Below are 21,008 nucleotides of genomic sequence, written 5' to 3' on the forward strand. Positions count from 1 at the left end.
TTCTTAAATGGCTCCTGTTCTTAAAGCAAGCTGTCATTCTTTAAATGAAGTCCGTCATTGTCGATTATGAGACAAATTAAAATTTCCCCCAAAAAAATTCAGGGGGGATGAAGCACAGCTCTGAGGGGAGGAAGTTGTACCCATTTCTCATACCCTGGCTATGGAGCTCCTCAGCACCCTTAACAAACTACAGGATTTTGGGGGGAAAGCCATAACTGTTTAAAGTGGTATGATACTGCTATAAATGTATAGTGCAGATGGGACCTAAGTCAGGGGTTTCCAACCTGAAGAAAATATCATAGACACCACATACACACACACCACCCAAGCACACACTGCAACCTATGTTACTGACTACAGTGGAATGCTTCTTTCAGTAGGAGAGAAGAGAATCTGTGGGCATCAAGGAAGTTCTCTGCAGGCAAATGTGTGCTCACAGTTGTCATGCTGGCAACCCGGCCTGGACTAGGTTGTTACAGCTGGGTGGCAAGCAGCAGCTTGAGGGATTTAGGAGGAGCTGATGCCGCTTTAGAGACTAGCACTGTCTGGCTATCTCTGCCTGCCCAGCTTGTTGCAAATGTCTAGACTCCTCTTCACAAGGAAAGCGAAGCTGTCCTGTACAGTGGCGTCACTAGGGTTGGTGTCACCCAGTGCGGTAACTCATGGTGTCACCCCCATGGACCTCCTCCCATACCAGACCATACAGAATCCTTAGTAATGTTTTTTGTACTAATGTTACTTGTAAATCGTAATTCCCGTATATCACTGAATGTAATGGCAATAGTAGTGACATAAACAACTAGCAAAATTAAAATTACACCTTTAAATTACAATATCATACGCACAGCCCAAATTCTTGCTCTTATCACTAATGGGAGTTAATTATCTTGCATATGCCCATAGTAAATTTTCAGATACTTTCAGACCCTCAGCAATTTTCAAGTGGTCCATGTAGAAGAAAAGTTTGGGAACCCCTGGTGTAAGACATCTGCTTATGTCCCTATGCTGCTCTCACCCCACATTTAGGTGCCTGGGATGCATGCGTGTGGACATACCTCCTTACAGTTATAGAAAGTGATTCTTAATAATAAGTCTCCAGACACAAAGTTACATAGGTATTTATCAGTTGTTTAGTAGAAAATTCAGAAGTGCAGTCCCTTCATGATAGTTGCAGCCACATACACCCTTTTTTGCTCCTGGATTAAGAATGAGATCTTTGTTAATGCGTTCTCTCACAACAACAAACATCTCTAGGAGCCAACAGCATGTAAGTGGAGAGCGTTAGCAACTGAGAAGAGTCTTCTCAGTGGCTGACTCACCTCCTTTCACTCTGATTGGCTCCAATCAGCAGGAAAGGCAAGGAAGCATATTAGAAGACCCTTCTCAGTGACTAACACACTCCCTTTTCATGCTGACTATAGGATGCTTGGAGACATAGGGACCCTGCTCCCAAATAGCAGAGGGACTAAGATCCCCTGGGCGACTACCCTCCTGGTGCTTATGGACATGACCGTAATATATTTTGTGACGTGCAAGTTCGATATTATTTATTAAGTGTGTTTAGGATTACACTGATGGCATTCCCAAATATGTACTTTCACACAGACTTTGGTTTTCCATAACACAATGTTTGTCCAAGCCTCCACACTTGGGGGGGGGGCACTACTTGCACACCGCTTCCATAAGCACATCAAAGTTGGATACGCACCTGAACCAAGACCCAGACAAAAGGGCACTCAAAACAAAAAGGTAATTACAGTGGCTGAGTAGATCTTGTACAGTGGTTATACTGACTGGGCACCCACTGTCCTTCATATTTTACAAAATACTTTTTCCTATACAAAGATTAAATTTCTGTGTATGAAAAAGTAATATATGAAGTGGTCTCAATAGTGAGAAAAGTAAACAAGTGAATGGTGATCCAAATGTTTTTCATTCTCACGTTATGAAGCTAGCTGCCAGATGATGTATCACCTTCCCCACGCATGCAGCGTAGACTGAAAAAACACCACCCAAGCCACCATTCAATACGTGCACGTGTTCTTTCCAACATGAATCTACAGGTCTCAAAAAGTAAGACAAAGTCCTCAAACACCTTATAACATGCCTCAAACATGGTCTCTTGTTCTAACAGCATGCCTTCACACCATCACTTTGCCAAAACATAAGGACGGGTAAATTGCTTTTAGGGAGGTTCACAATTATGATTTCCTATTTATTTAATCTAAAAATATTTAAAATACATAAAAACAGCCAGGGGAAGATATTGGAGAAATATAAAATAAATACAAATAAAAAAGGGGGGGGGAGGTGAAAAGACCTTAAATGTGCTACTCAACATCTCTCAGCCTATCCTCCCCTCAGGATGAAAACAACGGAGAACCATGACCACCCCCAGGAAGAAGGGCACACTTAAAATGCAGAGGAAAAAATCATCTACAACCATAGTGTGAAATCAAATACTTATTGGGACACAGTATGAAGAAATATTTATATAAACATGACTATCAAATAAGTTTATGAATTACACAATCTTTAAATATATTTATAGTGCAATCCTATGTTTGTTTACTCAGAAGCAAGTCCCAATGTATTCAATGGGGCTTACTCAAACTGGGAAGTGTGCAGAGAACTACAGCCTCAAGTGATAAGGAACTTGTTCTTTCAACTTGTTCTTTTAAGTTGAGACCTTATCCCAGTCTGAGTCTGTGTTGGAATTGCTTTTTAATATGTTTTTAAGCCTTTTCTTTTTTTTAAAAAAATGTTTTTTTAAAGCTTTTAAAAACTATTTTCAAAGATGTTTTAATATATTTTAAAGTCTGTTTTTATGATGTTTTAAAGTGCTTTTAGTGCTTTTGTTTGCTGCCCTGGGCTCCTACTGGGAGGAAGGGCGGGATATAAATCAAATAATAAATAAATAAACTTCATTCACCCAACCCAAAATTCAGAATCATGGCTCTTTAGGCTGTTTTCCAACTGTTTATTCTTGCTTTATGGTTATTGGATTTTAAATGGCTTTATTTCTTGTTGTGAGCTGCCTTGGTTTCCAACCCTACCTCACAGGGTTGTTGGAAAGACTACACACATACACTGCAGATGTATAAATACATACAGCCCATATAATAGTTTATTGTCAAACCAGATGGTCATTGCAGAAAAATCAGTATCAGTTTTTAAAAAATCTATTCATTTCCTACAGAATAAAAACTGTAATACCTAAGTAAGCCCTGCCTACTTGCTTTAAAATAGGACTGAAGGAGGGGGGGACAGAAAGACAACACAAACACAATTATTTTTTACATTCACTCCAAAGTCCCATTGATCTTCAGCACATTCATAACCATGTCTACTCAAAAGTAAATCCTATTGAATTCAATGGGATTTACTCTGGAGATATGGGATTAGCAATGCTTTTACCCCCACAAAAGCAAGTATTGGGAAGGTTTTGAAAACACTGCCCAGGATCTGACTCCTACACACAAGAGGGGGAAAAACTGAAATATATATACTTACCCAATTTATGAGATTTTCAGATAAACGGGGGGGGGACCACCATTTTCTGGCCTTGCAATGAGGTTTACTAGACACTGCCACAGGTCAAACAAACACTTCACAGATCGGCTGCAATCCTGAATGGGCGGGGTTAAAGCTACAAAGTGCTATACAGTAGTTTAAAAAAAGATTTAACGGGTGGGCTGATGTTTTTATGTATATCTCGATAAGCAGACCACCTAGAAACTTTTTTTTTAAATTAAAGCTGAGAATCACCCCCCTCTGATGGTGTCACCTGGTGGGTTTTGCACCCCCCGCACCCCCCTAGTGATGCCACTGGAGGGCAGCTGACATTTTTATGTATATCTCGAGAACCAGACCACCTAGAAACCTAATTTTTTTAAAAGATTTAAGCTGAGAGTCACCCCCCTCTGATGGTGTCACCCCCCGCACCCCCCTAGTGACGCCACTGGTCCTGTACTATGTCAGTGCTTTGGGTTCAATACACTCTCCAGTTTCCAAGTTCAAATGTGTCTCAAAAACTCAATCAGTCCAGACCTCCTAACATTTTATTACCCAGAAGTCAGATGTAGAATGGACAAAACCCCACAGTTAATGAGTTGCATTTATGTATTTGAATGGTTTCCCACTTTTTGACCAAACTCGCAACATCCATATGAATGCAACCTCACAGCATTCTCACTGGCTTTTAGCTGTAACTGATAAAATGCTTATCAGCTACTATCTTCAAGATTTATCATTAGAAAAAAGAAGTTGATTCTTGATTCTTGATTTTTTTATTACTGCTGATTATATTGTATTTTATTGTATTTACTGTATTTTATTGTATTTTATTGAAATTTGATATGTACGTCGCCTAGAGTGGCTTCGGCCAGATAGGCGATCTAAAAATTAAATTTACATTTACATTTACATTCTACAGTTTACTGCTAATCCTCTGTTGTGTTCAGAGCCTGGGACTCTTAGGATTAAGAACCTGGACTCAGACTATGCTTGTTAGATAGCAGGTTTATTTTAGAGTTCCCTCCTTGCTTACAGCTCATGCAGACTGGTGTTCTTCCTACCAGAATTCTCTTTCTCCCTGTCTGCTTACTGTAATCCCCGGGGTGGACTAGTCTATGCTTAGCACAGAGCACTCTGGAATCCTGGTCTGGAACAAGGAATAGACCTTCCACAAACTTTACAATCTGCCTAAGTGTCCAACATCTTGAGAGATACCCACTCTACAAATCATTAAAAAATGCACAAAAGTATGATTATAAAAACATTATTATTATTATGGGAGCTATAGTCAGGTATATTCAGAAAGCCACCGATTTCCCATCCTTGCCTTAAGGCTACTACTAGTATGGATGGGGACCATGGAAAAGAGGTCTGCCATGTCCTTGCTCTTGCTCCCATCATTGACACTCAAGCATTGCAAGTAAGTATTGTGTTTTTATACTGACAGTCCTACAGTATGTACTTGTTTAAAATGTTCTTGAGTAGCCAGCAGAGATGGGCAAATCTGTCCATTTCAGTTTCTCCTTTTTGGAAACTGAAACTCAGTTCTCCACATTTCCAAATTGGTATGCAAAGATTTTTTAAAATAAAATTCTCATGAAATTTTATCAGCATATCAGTGCTGATTCTTCCTAATACACACCGTTTTGTTTGGATTTTTCCCTAGTAGGTGCATTTTTGCAAAGCAATTTTCCCCAATATGAGCTCTGTGGCTCAGTGTGAATTAGAACCCATGTCTCCCCAGTATATACTATGCTGTAACCACTACACCACACTGGCTCATATAACAACATGAGAAGAGCCTGCTGAATCAGGTCAATGGCTCATCTAGTCCAGCACCCTGTTCTCACAGTGGCCAACAGGATGCCTATGGGAAGCCCACAAGGAGGATTTGAGTGCAAGGGCACTCTCCCCTCCTGAGGCTACTGGCAACTGGTATTCAGAAGCCTACTGCCTATGACTATTTAAGAGCAGCATAACCATCGTGGCTAGTAGCCTCCACAAATTTGTCTAATCCTCTTTTAAAGCCATCCACATTGGTGGCCATCACTGCCTCCTCTGGGAGTGATTTCCACAATTTAACTATGTGCTACCTTAGAGGTTATCCGTCTTCTTCATGTTGTTCAATCAAGGGCATATCAAAAGAAAAAAAACATAGAAAATAAGCCCCTAATCCTCACCAAATCTAGCAAGCAAACACACACACACAGACCAACTCTTGGGAGCTTTCTTGTTCAAAATAGCCCCATCTATGCTTAAGCAAGCTGTAAAAAAGCCAAAGCTGTCTACTGTTATTGTTCAGGATTAGTGTCTGCCTTGATTTCTTTAATTATACATCAAAAAGCTTTGGACACAGTAACCATTGGAGAAATGACAGCAGATTAAAATATACAAACGTTAAAACAAAACAGTAATCAAAAACAGTATTAAAAATATCAAGATACCATAACCACACCACCCCAGCAGACATAACATCAGGAATAATCAACTAAAAAGACATGAAAACAACCATCCTATCCCATCTCATCAACATCCTGGGCAATTTTGTGTGTTTGTGTCAATGCCAGGAAGAAGGCAGTTGACTTTGTATTCAATTGAATTTTCAGTTCCATTTCCATCTTATGAGTTTTAAAAATTATACATCAGAGAGAGGGGGGGGAGAGGGAGGGAGGGAGGGAGAGAGAGAGAGAGAGAGAGAGAGAGAGTGCATACAACAGATCAGTTTGGGCTTGTTTTGATAAAGCATATGGCAATTGACATGAAAGCACCACTTGATATATCACAGGCTTCCATAAAACATGAGAATGTGAACTTTCATAGAAGTGTCATTTCCCACCTGTGACTGGGACTACAAGTCCAGTTGAGGCTGGTCCATTAGGATAAATGGGGCATTGCTCCACCAAGCTCATTCTGCCCTCATCCAGCCCTAACCTGCCTGCCTCCTTACTTACTACCAGATCAGGGGATAGAATTGGCTATTAACTTCCTTCTGATTTTCCTTAAATCCAGAGCTTGGAAAAGTTACTTTTTTGAACTACAACTCCCATCAGCCCCAGCCAGCATTGCACTGGCTGGGGCTGATGGGAGTTGTAGTTCAAAAAAAGTAACTTTTCCAAGCTCTGCTTAAATCTCAGTGTTGCCCTTGCCTAAACAAGGAGAAGGATTAGGACAAAACCATAATTATTGGCTCCACTTATCATTGGCTCTGTCTCTACTTGCCATTGAATTTGGCTCCACCTACTGTTGACCTCCCTGACTTTTGCCTTTCCAGTGCAAATGGGCACCAGCCTCCTCTGTACAAGTCACTAAGATCACTAAGCTCCCATCAAACTCATTCAAACTTACATTTGAGTAAACATACTTAGGACTGGGTCATTGATGGAGGTTTTGCTGAACATTTTGAATTATTTCCCCAATGGCAGAAATCAACTGAGATCTGATTTATTATGTTTTACATATTTAGTCACAAAACTAAATAAAAATAAAAATGCTGTGTTGATTTTATGCACTTCATGAATACTTTGAAATTTTTTTTCCCCCAACAGTCAAAAGAAGTTGAACGCAAATATCTGATATTGGGTGAGGTCAATAAAGTGCATTTAAACTATGCCCAAAAATACCAAATTACCTTGGAGTAAAAAAGGTAAAGGTGTCCCCGCACTTGTAGTGCGAGTCGTTTCCGACTCTTAGGGTGATGTCTTGTGACGTTTACTAGGCAGACCGTATATATGGGGTGGGATTGCCAGTTCCTTCCCCAGCCTTTCTTTACCCCCCAGCATATGCTGGGTACTCATTTTACCGGCCACAGATGGATGGAAGGCTGAGTGGACCTCGACCCCTTTTACCGGAGATTCAACTTCCTCCTTCCATTGGAATCGAACTCCGGCCATGTGCAGAGCTTTCGGTTGCATTACTGCTGCTTACGACTCTGCGCCACGGAGGATCCTTGGAGTAGTTATCCTCAAAAACTAAAAATTGCTGAAAAAAAATAAATTTTAATCTATAAAACCAGACTTTCAAAGATGAGGGAAGTCTCAGCTCTCTTGGCTAGGAAGAATTACAGCTATAAAGATGAACATCCTCCCCAAGTCTATTTTTTTATTATTCCAGGTTCTGCCCATCCAAATAACAAAACAAATCTTAAATAAATGGCAAAAACAAACAGATTTCATACACGAAGTAAAAAGAGCTAAGCTACGGGGGAAAATCTTATACAAAAATGCACGTAAAGGGTGGGTTGGGCATCCCTAACATAATCAGGGTCCATGATGCTGCACACATCAAAGATATGCTTCTTATGATGCAGAACTTCCCTCAATGTCTATAGAATAGCATGGAACTGGATGCCAAAGATAAAATGAGAAGCCTTTCCTGTTCTAACACTCATGCCTACAATCATATAATTCATTTGTGCAGGCAATTTGAAAACATGGTCCAAATGGAGCAATTTCTCCAATTTCTCCTTTAATCCCTATTCAACCCAGCTATTGTTCTACCAAAAAGATAGGGGTAGACTTTTCAAGAAGTGGGAAGAAAAAGGTATTTATAGGCTAAAACATTTATGTGCAGGGATTACTCTGTTTACTGGGGAACAACTGAAATTAAAGTTAGCAGATTGGTTACCCATTCACCAAATTATATACTTCTCAGCCAATCTGACAATATCCAATCAAGCTATTAGACCACCCTGACCCCTGGAACATTTAATATTGAATTTTATTTATGTATCTTAAGAAATTATTATTCACAATATACAAAATCATGACTGAGGTGATGTCTGATGCCTCAAAAACTCTAAAGCACATTTGGGAAGAAGACTTAAATTATCAAATAGAAGAGAATGATTGGAGCTCAATTTGGGTAAAAAATACCCTTTCAAATTCATGTCTGCAAAAATAAGAGGAAACAATATTAAGATTGTACACAAATGGCATAACACTCCATGCTGTACACCGCCCTGGGAGCTTATTGCTATAGGGCGGTCTAAAAATGTAATTAAATAAATAAATAAAATAAATAAGATGCCACTTTATTAATCCACAAATTAGCTTACACTGCTGGAGGAGATGTGATAATCTAGGGACATTCTTCCATATGTGGTAGAGTGTTAAGCCCCAGCTATCCCAAGCACATCAGGGAGAGTGGGCAGAGGAGGACTAGACTTTTGAGAGTTTTGAGGGAGGGGGGAGCATTAGCAGCCCTCTAGTTTCCCTGGACAATCCCTCAGGTGACCTATACCCCGTTCCACCTGAAGGCTCCTTGCCACCTGCAAGCACTCCGCCAGAGCAGTTTGGGAGCAATCTTTCTCGTGCGCCACCCCCCCCCCCAGGAATCCCCACCTGGACCTTCAAACGTTTCCCTGCCAACTTATTCCCTGCTTCCTGAAGTCGAGCCAGCACCTAGCAAGCCTTTACTGTCTGGTGAGCAGTTGGGGGCTTGCGCCCCCTCGCCCTGCTCAAGATGACGCAAGAAGCGGGACAGTCAGAAGGTGGAACCATGCAGGAGTTGGAGATTATGGGAGAAGACCTTCCCTACTTAAGGCAGCACCCCCCCAGTTGAGATGCTGAGTCAACTTACTCCACATGCCGCAGAGAATGCTTAGTTAGCATAGTTAGCATCAGTAGTGAGCCAGCCTAGTTAGGTCTATGAAACACACTGCTTTTGATGTAACCGTGACTCTAATAAAGCAAGAATTATTGCCAGTCTCGCCTCCGTCACTTGTGTCGGGCTCTGGGCAGGACATAGAGCTGTGATAAGTTCTGGTCCCAGGTCTTACCTGGGACCAAATTTCAGGCCCAGCGGCTCCCAGGTGAAGCAGAGGACCGGTGTGCCAGGAGGCAGCCCTAATGCCTAATAGGCTGGTGGGTGGGACAGAGCTCTAGCCAGGGTCACCCAACAGGCTGGATGGTTCTCATGGGAGTTGGGTGTGCAAGTGGACCAGATGAAAAACTAGCTTCTGTCTGGTCCGCCCACAGCCTATATAAAGGAGATTACAGCAGCCAGTCCATGCAAAGACTTTCCTGCCCACCCTGCTTGGTTGGGTGTTTTGGGTTGTGTTGGTTTCCTGCTATGGACTTAGTCAGTTCCCAGTTGATGCGGGTGGGGAGAAATTTTACCCCAGGATGACTAGTCATTTCTGTGAATGTTTACCTTCCTCACAGCAGAAGCTGTCTTTTTCTTCTTCATTCTCACAACTTAATTCATGGGAGTTGGCATAGGGCAGGATCCATTTTCAGGTAATAGGGGTGGGTTTTCCCCCAAGTTACCCATTTCAGGGGTCCCCTTAAGGGATGTGGGATGCAGCCATATACCCAAAGCTCCAGCTCAGGAGGCTAGCAGGGAGGCCACATTCCCGGTTGGCAAGTGTCTCCACAACAACAGTCCACGCTGAGGAGGCATCTGCCCTCCCCTCTCACCCTTATCCCAAGAGGGGGGATTTAAACCCCAGGCCCTCCCTTAGCCTGTGCGGGGCCCAGGGCAAAAGCATAGTTGCCCCCCCCACATTTTCTCTCTTTCAAACCTCCCGCCCAGAATAAGCCGGCAAGCTCTGCCTGTAAACGCGCTGCACAGCTGATGAGCGGGCGGTAGGCAGCATAAGGAAGCCACTCAGGCAGGGGATTCAAACCTCCCACTTAAAAGCCTCACGCACACCCGCTTCACAGCTGATGAGTGAAGAGGGAAAAAACCACTCAGGCACGCAGCCGAAGAGCGGGAGATTCCCCAAGAGTGGAAAGCGGCTGGTGAGACTGCATGTCTTAAAAGAAAAAACCCCGCCACAGCCCAGCTTCTCATTGCCAAGCATGGGGCCCTCCAAAGCGCAGGGCCCAGGGCAACTGCCCCCCTTCCAGGTGCCTAGGGGCGGCGCTGTCAATCCCCTAGGTTTTTTCCTCCCCAGTACCTGGCCTGGGGGGGTGGGGCACATCACATAGCAATTAGGGCCATGTGATGCCAGGATCCTGCACTGATGCTATGCGAAACATTTCATGTCACTGTAATCAATAAAGAAATTCTGCCCTTGTTTACCCCATGATTGTCTCTTGTCTCATTATATCTCCACCTTGGACCCAGGAGCAGATTGCATCTGGGTTCACAAAGTCAAACAATTTTGGGAACAGGTTTTCAGAGTGATGGGAACAATAACTGGGGGGGGGGGAAATAAAGCGATCCAAAAGTGCCATTATTGACATTCTTTGTTGATGAACAAAAAGATGTGAAACATAAGGAGCCTACTTGTGGCAGCATGCCAAACAATAGCCTACCAATGGAAAACTACAAATAATATTACTTTGAAACAATGGATGCAAAGGATTTGGTACATGGCTTTAATGGAAAAACTTACTGAGACTAAAACCACACAAAAAGCAAGCAGACTCTGACAAATTTATTAATGCTGGTATTGCTTTATTCAATATGAATGCACCCAAACAATCCACCAGCCACACATGGACAGTTATGGATTGACCTTTTAAGATGACCTATGAAATAGAAAAAGAACTATAATACAAATAAAACTTTAAAAACAGAAAAGCTTTTTAGGAGGGGGGGGTTAACCAGTTCTTATTGTTCTTCATGTTAACAATGTAACGTACACGCACTTTGGAATCTAAAATATGCAATGTATGCTTGTATTTTGGAAAATCATAAATAAAAAAATTAAGTGCCTTTACTAAGTTTAAATCTTCAAACAAATCCAAAGCTTTACTTGCAAATTATTTTCATTGGAATACTTAGAAATATTATAAAGCATGACAACTCAATACCATATATTTCCTTCACATAATTTAGCTTTTAAGAGAGAAAAGGGTGGCATTGAAAACCATTAACATATTAATTTTATCATGCCTGAAGAGAAGTGTGCGTAAGTACAAGTGTTTTCTAGGGAATGTCAGTGTGTGTGTGTGTGGGGTGGAACCCTATCTAAAACCTATTTTACATTTGACAGTTATTGTGTCTATTGCAGTTGACTTTCATTGTATTTACTCATTATCTTACTAATGAACTTAATGAAACAATGCGTTTCTAAAAATGGAACCTCTTTAAGCAATACACCACTGGGTTAGGCAGCACACATCCCTTTATAGTTGTATGCAAAGATACTTGGAGTAGTTTGTGTTGGATTTTGCTGTTGTAACATGCTTTAGAAAAACCCAATGATCAACCTCTTCAGTTTTCATGTCATTGTAAGAAAGGACAGAGAAGGTGTTTTCAACTGTTGGAGAGAGAAAAAAGAACAGCTAAAAGTGGCTAGCATCTACAGAGAAGTGGAAAAGAAGGGGAGAACCCCCAAATGCTAGAAAAATAGATATATTATTTGTAATCTGTAATGCGAGTAGGAACTCAAGTGAATTAGAAGTAATTGTATGGGGGAATCAGTTGGGAGAAGGTCCAATATAGGAAAACGAAAGTAGAGTTTTTGGTTATGCAGCAACACACCGTGAAGTAAAGTTTGTTTGTTCTAACCAGCAATTGTAGTTCATTTCAAATCTTGCAAATATTACATAATCCAAGCCCAATGCGTTTCAGCCTGTGTGTATTTAGGCCTTCGTCAGGGGCTGTAAATAAAATGGCAGGGACATATTACTTTGATAAACATATAAAATGAAAACATACATTAAAAAATATTTTCACTTACATTTTATAAATACACACAGGCTGAAATGCATTGGGCTTGGATTACAAATAATCTATATATATATTTCTAGCATTTTGGGGTTTTCCCCTTTTCCCCTTCTCTGGAGAGAAAAAAAGACCTCTCTTCAGCCTAAGACAAGACCATTTTACTGCTGATGTAACCCAAAGCAGAGGGCTCATATTTTCTTCATATTGACTGACAATGTCTTTGCAGGTTTTAGAGAATTTATTTTATATTCTCAGCTTTTTACAGATGTCAGGCAAAGTTGTTTCAACCAGTGCAGGCCGTGAGCAATATTTTTTAATGGTTTCTACATTTTATTAATTTCAGTTTATTACAACTCAGCCCTGGCACTGTATTATCGAACAATATTATAGTTAAAAGCGTGAACTATGTGCTTTGAAATCTAATACAGTGTCAAATATTTAAAGTCAGAATATTAAATAACAAAATTCTCCTCAAGAGGCTAACAGAAGATTGAGGGAGGCAGGAAGAAGGGTGAAAGCAAAGACAAGAAAGCAAAGGAGATTTTAAAACCCATTTTATGTAATAATGTTACAGAACATGTTTTTAATTGACAGTCTTACTTTGCTTTATAAAAATGGGCTTCTGTTTTTAATAGTGCAATCCTATACATGGTCTACTCAGCCCCATTGAGTTCAATGGAGATTACTCGCAGGTCAGAAACTGCAACCTAAATTGTTCTTATTTGGCCTGAGCTCTTAGAGCAGGTGGGATAAAACTACAGGATACATTCATTTTTACAGGTTCCATCACCTCCTACTTCTGTGGTTAAGAAACCAAACTCGGGAAGAACGCTCAAATTATTGGGGGGGTAGGAATCTGTAAGCCCCACATTTAGCCAAATCATGATCCAGCTCCCTGATGCTAAGTGGACTACCACAAAAGGCTCAGCAGATGAAAAGAACAGGCTTGAAACCAATATGGCCATTAAGTTCTATGGGACCATAGTTCTATGGGACAAAATAAACTTTCTGCTATCTTGACATTTGAGAGAGGACTAAACCTGCCTCTCACTCCAGACTCTGCATTGTGTTTGCATACACCTCTGTTTATGTATATCTGCCAACTAGGGATTGGGGAGAAATGTGATTCACATTTAAAAGCAAATTACCTAGTTTGCACTTTCCAAAACAATCTGAGAACCAAAACTCAGCCATCCTTTGAAATTCATACTTATCCAAATTTGGCAATGTAATTTTCAGGCCAAGTAATGTGCACAAAAATGCATATACTGGAATAAAGTGTGCATAAAAACACATATATTTGTGGAAATAACATACAAGAATGCATTCAACTAGGGAAAATTCCTTTGCAAAAATTGTGTATATTAGGGGAAATTGTATACAAACACACATATATTAGGAAAATTTTTGCACCAAAATGCTGATGAATTTTCATGAGGACTTGATTTTTTTTTTTTTAATCACAAACTGCTGTGGAAACATGGAGAACTGAACTTAATAGTGGGAAAATGAGAAACTGAAAATGACAGATTCACCCACTCCTACTTGGAAAAGGAGGATTACCCTTCATGCATCTGATGAAGTGTCTCTAGTCTACTAAAGCTTATGCCATAATGTCATCTTTAAGCAGCTACAAGGCTCTTCATTGTGTTTGTCCCTAAAAGGAGGCACACCTGGCCCCATCACTGTCTGTCCTTACGCACGTGGTGCCAACAGGATTTCCTGGACCCAGCACATTCTATATAGATTGGGCCCCCTACATTTTCATATAATTATTAAATAACATTTAAAAACCCTATTCATAGGGTCACCATAAGTCAGAATCGACTTGAAGGCAGTACATTTACATTTTAAACATAAAAAACATTAAAAAAAATAGGAGCAGCTAAAAACAACTTGTGCAGTTTGACTGAATCAACTCACAACCCAGCCTACTTCACAAGGTTGTTGCAAAGATAAAATTGGGAGGGGTATCATGCCATTATTACCTATAGGGTATGTTCGTTAATTCCTCCTTGAGAGTCTCTCCTTCTAGTCTCCTGGCCTTTAGATTTAGCCTTGGAGGTCGGGCCCGGCCTCCAAGAGGTCTTCTGTATCTTTAAAAGTTATGCAGGGGGAAGGGAGAATTCCACCTTGTGGTTTTTCCCATTAAAGTGTTGCAAGAACACCTGCACTTGGCTGGCTTTCTCTTCTCCTAAAGATACAGGATCAGTCTCAGGCCAGGAAACTGGCAACCCTAGTCAGAGGCCCTGTTTAGGCACCAGATAAAAACATTTTTATTCACCCAGGGTTTTGGAGTTTAATTTTCTGTTTGTTTTTATTCAGGTGGGAAGAACTGGATTTTGTTTTTATGTAGTCTGTGTATTTTGGGATGTTTTTATTCTTGTTTTTATAACTTTTTAATGTTGTAAGTCACTTGGAGTTTTCAGTTTGGAAAAAGGCAACATAATAATACCAACAACAGTCCAGCTTTCACTTACCATAATACACCAAGATTTGAATACATTGCCAGTTCTTCTGGTGGTTGTTCTGGCGGTTAGCAAATTGCATTACAAACAAAGAAACAACACACTGCAGTGAAAAAGGGTGAGAAGGGAATAGGCAGAAAGCCCGTGCAGGCTGTTTGTGCAGAAGACCAATACCGCATTTACATATTTTTATTACAGATTACCCCTATTCTGCACTAGCAGTTTGGCAAAATTAGCAAGAAATTTAATTTCATGCTGTTTTACTGCACATATTATTGGGATCTAGAGAGCTAGTAATGAGAAGCATCTTCTTGCTGGAGTTGCTGATACGAGCATCAAGGTAATGATGTTTTAAAATGGCTGGGGGGGGGGGAGACTTGAAAAATTGTTCTCCTGAAAGGCATTTATGATTTCTTTCTCACAGAATTTCTGAAACTGCTAGAGAAGGAAGAGAAGGAGGAGGAGACCATATTTTGGTCCCAAAGCTGAACACACTTTAATAAATATGACAGATAGCTAGAGAGATTGTAACCTTTTCCCTTAAAACAGTACGTAAGGCAAAAGGTAATAACAAGAAAAACAGAATCATCAAATGTGGACATTATTGATTTTAGGGCTGATGCAACTAGGAATGGGGGAGAAATTTGATTATTTTTGTATTTAAAGGCAAATCTACTAAATCTGCATTTTTAAAACAATATGTTAATAGAAACAGCATCCTTCAAAATTCACACTTCTCCAAATTTTGCAGTGCAGTTCTGCAGCCAAGTAACATGTACAAAAATGCACTGCTAGGGTAAAGTATGCATTAAAATTATCCTGCAGATTCTGTCTTATTGGGAGGCCTATTCTACACAATATACGAATACAGCCATTAGTGTTGTGACACCTACCCTTTGGAATTTCCTCCCCTTAAATTATACAGTCACGAGAGTGGCTGTATACTTTAGCCAGCATGGATTTTTCACATTCCGCAATGTTAAACTGAAAATACCCCCAGGCCATTCTGATGCTTCCCATAAGCTCATTTTAAAACAAAACCTTACAACATGTATAGTCCTGAACTCAAAAATGCTAGCTTAACAACCCTCTGCATTTTCATGGCGATACACAAAACAGTCAGAGAGAATCGAGAGTGCAAAGCCTAAAAAGAGGAGGGGGGAAAACAGACCTCTTCTGGACTTTTTTCTGTCAGAGTTCTCATAATCTGTTGAAATTAATTAAAAATCAGCCATGTTCACTGAGTACCTGTACTCCTGTTACTAACCTGTCCAATACTCTGACCTTCATCTTCTGCAGTTGAAAATTTAAAAAAATGCCTGGCTGATTTTCAGTTAATTTAAGAAATTTTACATGGAACTGAATGATAATGTCGGGCACGCTCAGTAAGAACCAACTATCAGTGTTCTAAAAACCCGACTCACAGCTGACTTCACCAGAACTTTATTTCACTTGAGACAGTCATGGCTTCCCCCAAAGAATCCTGGGAAATGTAGTTTGTGAAGGGTGCTGAGAGGAGACTCCTATTCCACTGACAGAGCTCCAGTGGCCAGAGTGGTTTAACAGTCAGTCGCTCTGATTGATGCTGTGTGAGGGGAACAGGGCATCTCCTGGTAACTCTCAGCACCCTTCACTAACTTCCCTCCCCAGGATTCATTGGGAGAACCCATGACTGTGCAAAATGAAATAAAGGTCTGGTGTGGATGTGGCCAGTTACAGCTTTGTTTTAAGTTTGGGTAAGAGGCCACATGTGCCAGCTGTAGAGTAGGTGGGGGAAACCCTGAAAAAGAATGATACTGTTCACAATGTATTCCTGTTGGAAAGGGGTTTCCTCTCTGCCCAGTGCCCACCCACCCAATCTCCTCCTCTCCCCCTCCTCCTCCCCTCCCTGCCCCTTCCCCAGGTCAGTTTCACCTATCCTAAACATGATTGCACAGAAATAAATCCCATTGAACTCAAAAAGTATGGAAATGATCAAACCCACCCTCCCTTCTCCTCCCTCCTATCCCCTCTCTCTTGCCCCTTCCCCCTCCCTTTGCCCCTCCCTCCTTCCTCCTCCTCCTCCCCCCTCCTCCCCCCCTCCTCCCCATGGTCAGTTTTACCTCTCTTAAGCATGATTGCATGGGAGTAAATACCATTGAACTCAATAAGCATGCAAATGATCAAACCTGCCCTCCCCTCCCCCTTCCTTTGCCCCCCACTCCAATCCCCTCCTTCCCCATCCCCCCTTCTTCTCCCCTCCCTTTCTCGTTCCTTCTCCTCTCCCCTCCCCCATGGTCAGTTTTACCTATCCTAACCATGATTGCATAGAAGTATTGCATAGTAATTCCATTGAACTCAATAAACACGCCAATGGTCAGACATGCCTTTCCCCTCCTTCCCCTCTTCCTTCCCTTCCTCCCCTCCTTCTGTCTTCTTTCTTCCTCCCCCTCTGCCCACTCCAGTCCTCTCTCCCTCCCCCTGGTCAGTTTTACCTATCCTAAGCATGATTGAATGGGAGTAAATCCCACTGAACTCAATAAACATGCAAATGATCAATCCATTCCCAGCAAACTTCCACAGGATCCCATTTCTTGCCTCCTGGATTAAAAAGCAGAGAAATTCACTAATAGGCAAAAAACCTTGCGGTTTAAGAATGTACCTATAATGAGCAGATATTTCTATCAAACTTTAAAAAGCAGGGAAATTGGGCAGCTATAGTGAATGCACCAGGGAAGCACAAGACCTGACTTCCTTTCTGAGATATTGTACTGCCCTACAACTTCCTGTGTAGCTTGGAAGAATTTGTTAGCATGTGCCTCTGAGCATATGGTGAGTGGTGGCAACACCTGCAATCAGCCCAAATAATAGAAAGAAGACGTGCGCTGTGCTGATCTTGTTTTAGCAGGGAGGAAGCAACATTATTAAGACAGTTGATATAGTTCAGATGGTCACTTTAAATATGTCCGATTTACTTTGCAATTTCCTATACAGTAATACCTTGCATTAATGTACTCAATGGGACCAGAGCGAGTACATAAACCGAAAATGTCCTTAAAGTGAAGCACTACCTTTTACAGTAAAACGTTTTTTACCTCTCCTTCATGTGGAGCCTCAAAGCCACACGCTAAAGCCTCTACTGCTGCTCTTCCGCTTCTCAGCTGATCGCGATCGCACCTCCCAGCTGATTTGCAGTGGCGTGATTGCATCTATTTCCACCCCCGCGCGCTAAAGCCTCTGCTGCTGTGCTGCGTTTCTGGAGAAATACAGGCATATGGAGCATGTATGTTATAGCGAGGTGACGTTAAGTGAAGCGACGTTAAGCGGGGCATGCCTGTACTAAATGTTTCTTTTGCTTCTATTTCTGTGAATATGTGAAGTACAGCAACACTTTGCAAAATGTACACTAAAAAACTCCAAAATAATTGTGGAATAATTGCACTGCAGAATAGTCTCCAGTGGACATCAGGAGTATCTCAGTTTGCACAAGATGCAAAACAGTGGGAGGTGAAATATATTCTAGCAAAATTCTAGTGCTCTATGTTTTTAATTGACCATGCCCACCTTTCCTTAAATAAAGTGGTTTAAACATAGCAGGCTGAAAACATGCATCTTGGTCAGGCCAAGTTTGTTTTTCCAACAGCCAGAGTCATTGCTTAAGTAGCAACATATTGTGATCCATCTGATTTTACATCAAACTGCAGTTTCAGATTCAACTGTTAATGTGCCTGAAATAGAGCATAACCTCCAGTTTGAAACAAAAAAGGCTATCTTCACCATCATATGTCATCAACCAATAAAAAGGCTTTGAAATTAATAAAAATACATTTCTAGGATGAATAGTGAGATAAATGAAATTTTCTAGATTAGATTCTCTGTAGAAACAATAGTACAGTAGGGCCCCACTCATACAGCAGGTTACGTTCTGGATCCCGGCTGTAAAGCGAAAACTGCTGTAAAGCGGAACCCATTGAATAGAATGGAGTGCGATGCCTGAAAACTGCTGCAAAAGTGGAACAAGCGCTGTATGAGTGGGGCTTTAGTCTAATTGCATCTAATTGAGACTGCTGTATTAGCGAATCGCTGTAAAGCGGGGCCCTACTGTAACACCGGAAAGAAGCAAAGAAGAACACCAACAAACATACAAAAATGTAATTTTCCATCTTTGGAGATGGCAGGTGTTGCCACCACTCACCATATGCTCCGAGGCATGTTATCAAATTCTTCCAAGCTACACAGGAAGTGGATTGCACTGTGAAAGACCAACCCAAATTGTGCTTGCATTTTGACAAATTTGTAGGGCAGTACAATATCTCAGAGAGGAGGTCAGGTCTTGTGCTCCCCTGGTGCATTCACTATAGCTGCCTAATTTCCCTGCTTTTTAAAGTTTGATGGAAATATCTGTGGGCTATAGGTACGTTCTTAAACTGCAAGGTTTTTTGCCTGTTAATGAATATTTGATAGGTGCTGCCTCTATTATCTTTTCAGGGCTTGCTGAAGACCTTCCTCTTTCAATAAGCCTTTCAAGTAGAGACCTTTTTCCCAGTCTGCATCTGTATTCAAATTTCTTAAAGATGTTTTAAAGATATGTTGTTTGTATTACTTTATCACTGCCCTGGGCTTCATGGGGAGGAAGGGAGGGACAAAAATGTTGTTGTTAATTGAAAATAATATACAATAATGGCATATGGGGAAAATTGTGTTGGAAAAATAAATATATTGGGCAAAACTGCATACAAAAGTGTGTTTATTAGGAGAAATTTGTACTAATATGCTGGTGAATTTTCATGAGAGTTTTTTTTTTAATCACAAATTGCAGCAGAAATGAGTAGAACTGAACTGCCCTAGAGACTCCTGTTCTTTCCATTCCTGTGCACTGCTGCCTTTTGATCCTGACCATGCATTCAGTATTGTGAGCCCAGTCTTGTGGAACTCACTCCCAACTGAGACCACATCTGCACTGTGCAAGGCTAGCCCTAGGATAAATAGCACCCTGAATGAAGAGCGCCTTGCAGGACCACCCAGAGGGTTTATGGGGCCCATTGCAGGTGTGATATTGGGGGCCCTGCTGATGCCCCCTACAAGGACCCATGCATGTGTGTACAAAGTTGGGGGCCATATGTGAGATTTATTTATTTATTAGATTTATATCCTGCCTTCCTCCCAGTAGGAGCTCAGGGCAGCAATTCTTGTATGCATGTATTACATGTGAGAATTCTCACCTGTGGCTCCTCCTTGCCCTGGGATCAAGCAAAATGATAGACGTGCTTCATTTTTTCTTTCATAGATATAAGGGAATAGGGATCAGGTTTAGGGATGGGATTTGCCCCCTACTGATCCAATCCGCCCTGCTCACCAGCGGCATCACAGAGGAGGAGGAGGCAGGAGAGAAGGGGCCCTCCCCAGGTGGAAGGATAAAGTGGCAGCTGCAGCAAAAAATCCCTCTCAGACTAGGGCCAGACTGAAGAGAAGGAATGAGAGGAGGTGGCACCACACTGTGAGCAAGTGACAAGATGCAGGCTAGGGTGAGTGAAAAATCCGCTTAATTCCAGTTGTGGGGGTCAGAATTAAGGGGATATTCACCCACTGCAGCTTGCAGCCTATCTCTTGCCAAGTTGTGTCTCACCTCCTCTTCCTGTTCTTCTTCCTTCTCTGTGGTATGGCCCTACTGGGGAGACTTTTGCCACTGCAGCCGTTCTATCCCTTTCCTTTCCCTGTGGTAACTGCCACAGAAAATTACACTCAAGTGGCATCTTGCCTGGAAATCTTAGATGGCAATCACTCCCTCCCTTCCTACTTTAACTCTTTCCCCAGAGGGCCTGGAGTTCTTTCTGTGACAAGAACAGGCCGCCTCTTCTGCCACAGGATCTCTCCTTAAAGCCTTCCCTGTTCCTTCTCTCCTTACAACAAACTCTGTAACCAGGGCTATTTAGCCTGGGCCAATCATAAGCCCATCTGACCATTCTTAGCTCTATTGCAGCCCAGACATAAAGGAGGACACCTTTTTTTTCACCACCCAAGCTCACTGCAGCAAGTACATTAAAAAACACAGCCACCAAACTGAGCTTGGTGCTCCTTCAGCTCCATTCCAGGCAACCACCCAACTTGCCCACCCCTAAGACCAGCCCTGGCACTAAGGGCTGGCCCCAGACATGCCAGGGCTCTTGGGCACAAATCTGCCCCGGGCCCCAGCACTCTCCTTCTGTGATTAACGACAGGATCACTGCCGCGGATCGCATGGCGAGAGCTCTGGAGTCCCTGCCATTCCCTTGCTTCTTCAACCTACTTTTCTTGGCTGTTGTGCGGCTGCATGCACAGCGCTGCCCTTAACCAAGATGGCGGCTGAGGTTTCCCTAAGGGGCTGAAGGCTCTGCCACTATCTTGGCTCATGGCAGGGATGCGCACGCATAGCATGCATGCGTGCCA

General features: G+C 41.8%; 1 protein-coding gene across 11 annotated transcripts in view; it reads right to left on the bottom strand.

Annotated features, from left to right (window-relative positions):
- Positions 1–21,008, bottom strand: part of PDE4D (phosphodiesterase 4D) — a 1,048,840-nt gene that overhangs the window by 896,376 nt on the left and 131,456 nt on the right. The window contains exon 1 of one of the 11 annotated variants that reach the window (XM_061618472.1): positions 15,497–15,513. The exons of 8 other annotated variants lie outside the window; for them this stretch is intronic. The gene's annotated coding sequence lies outside the window, so the exon portion shown is untranslated. Of the gene's footprint in view, positions 1–14,123; positions 14,199–15,496; positions 15,514–21,008 lie in introns of those variants that run through there. 2 more of the 11 variants (XM_061618443.1, XM_061618462.1) reach the window with 2 other exon arrangements.

Source organism: Rhineura floridana, chromosome 1 (assembly GCF_030035675.1).
Source record: "Rhineura floridana isolate rRhiFlo1 chromosome 1, rRhiFlo1.hap2, whole genome shotgun sequence".
Taxonomy (NCBI): domain Eukaryota; kingdom Metazoa; phylum Chordata; class Lepidosauria; order Squamata; family Rhineuridae; genus Rhineura; species Rhineura floridana.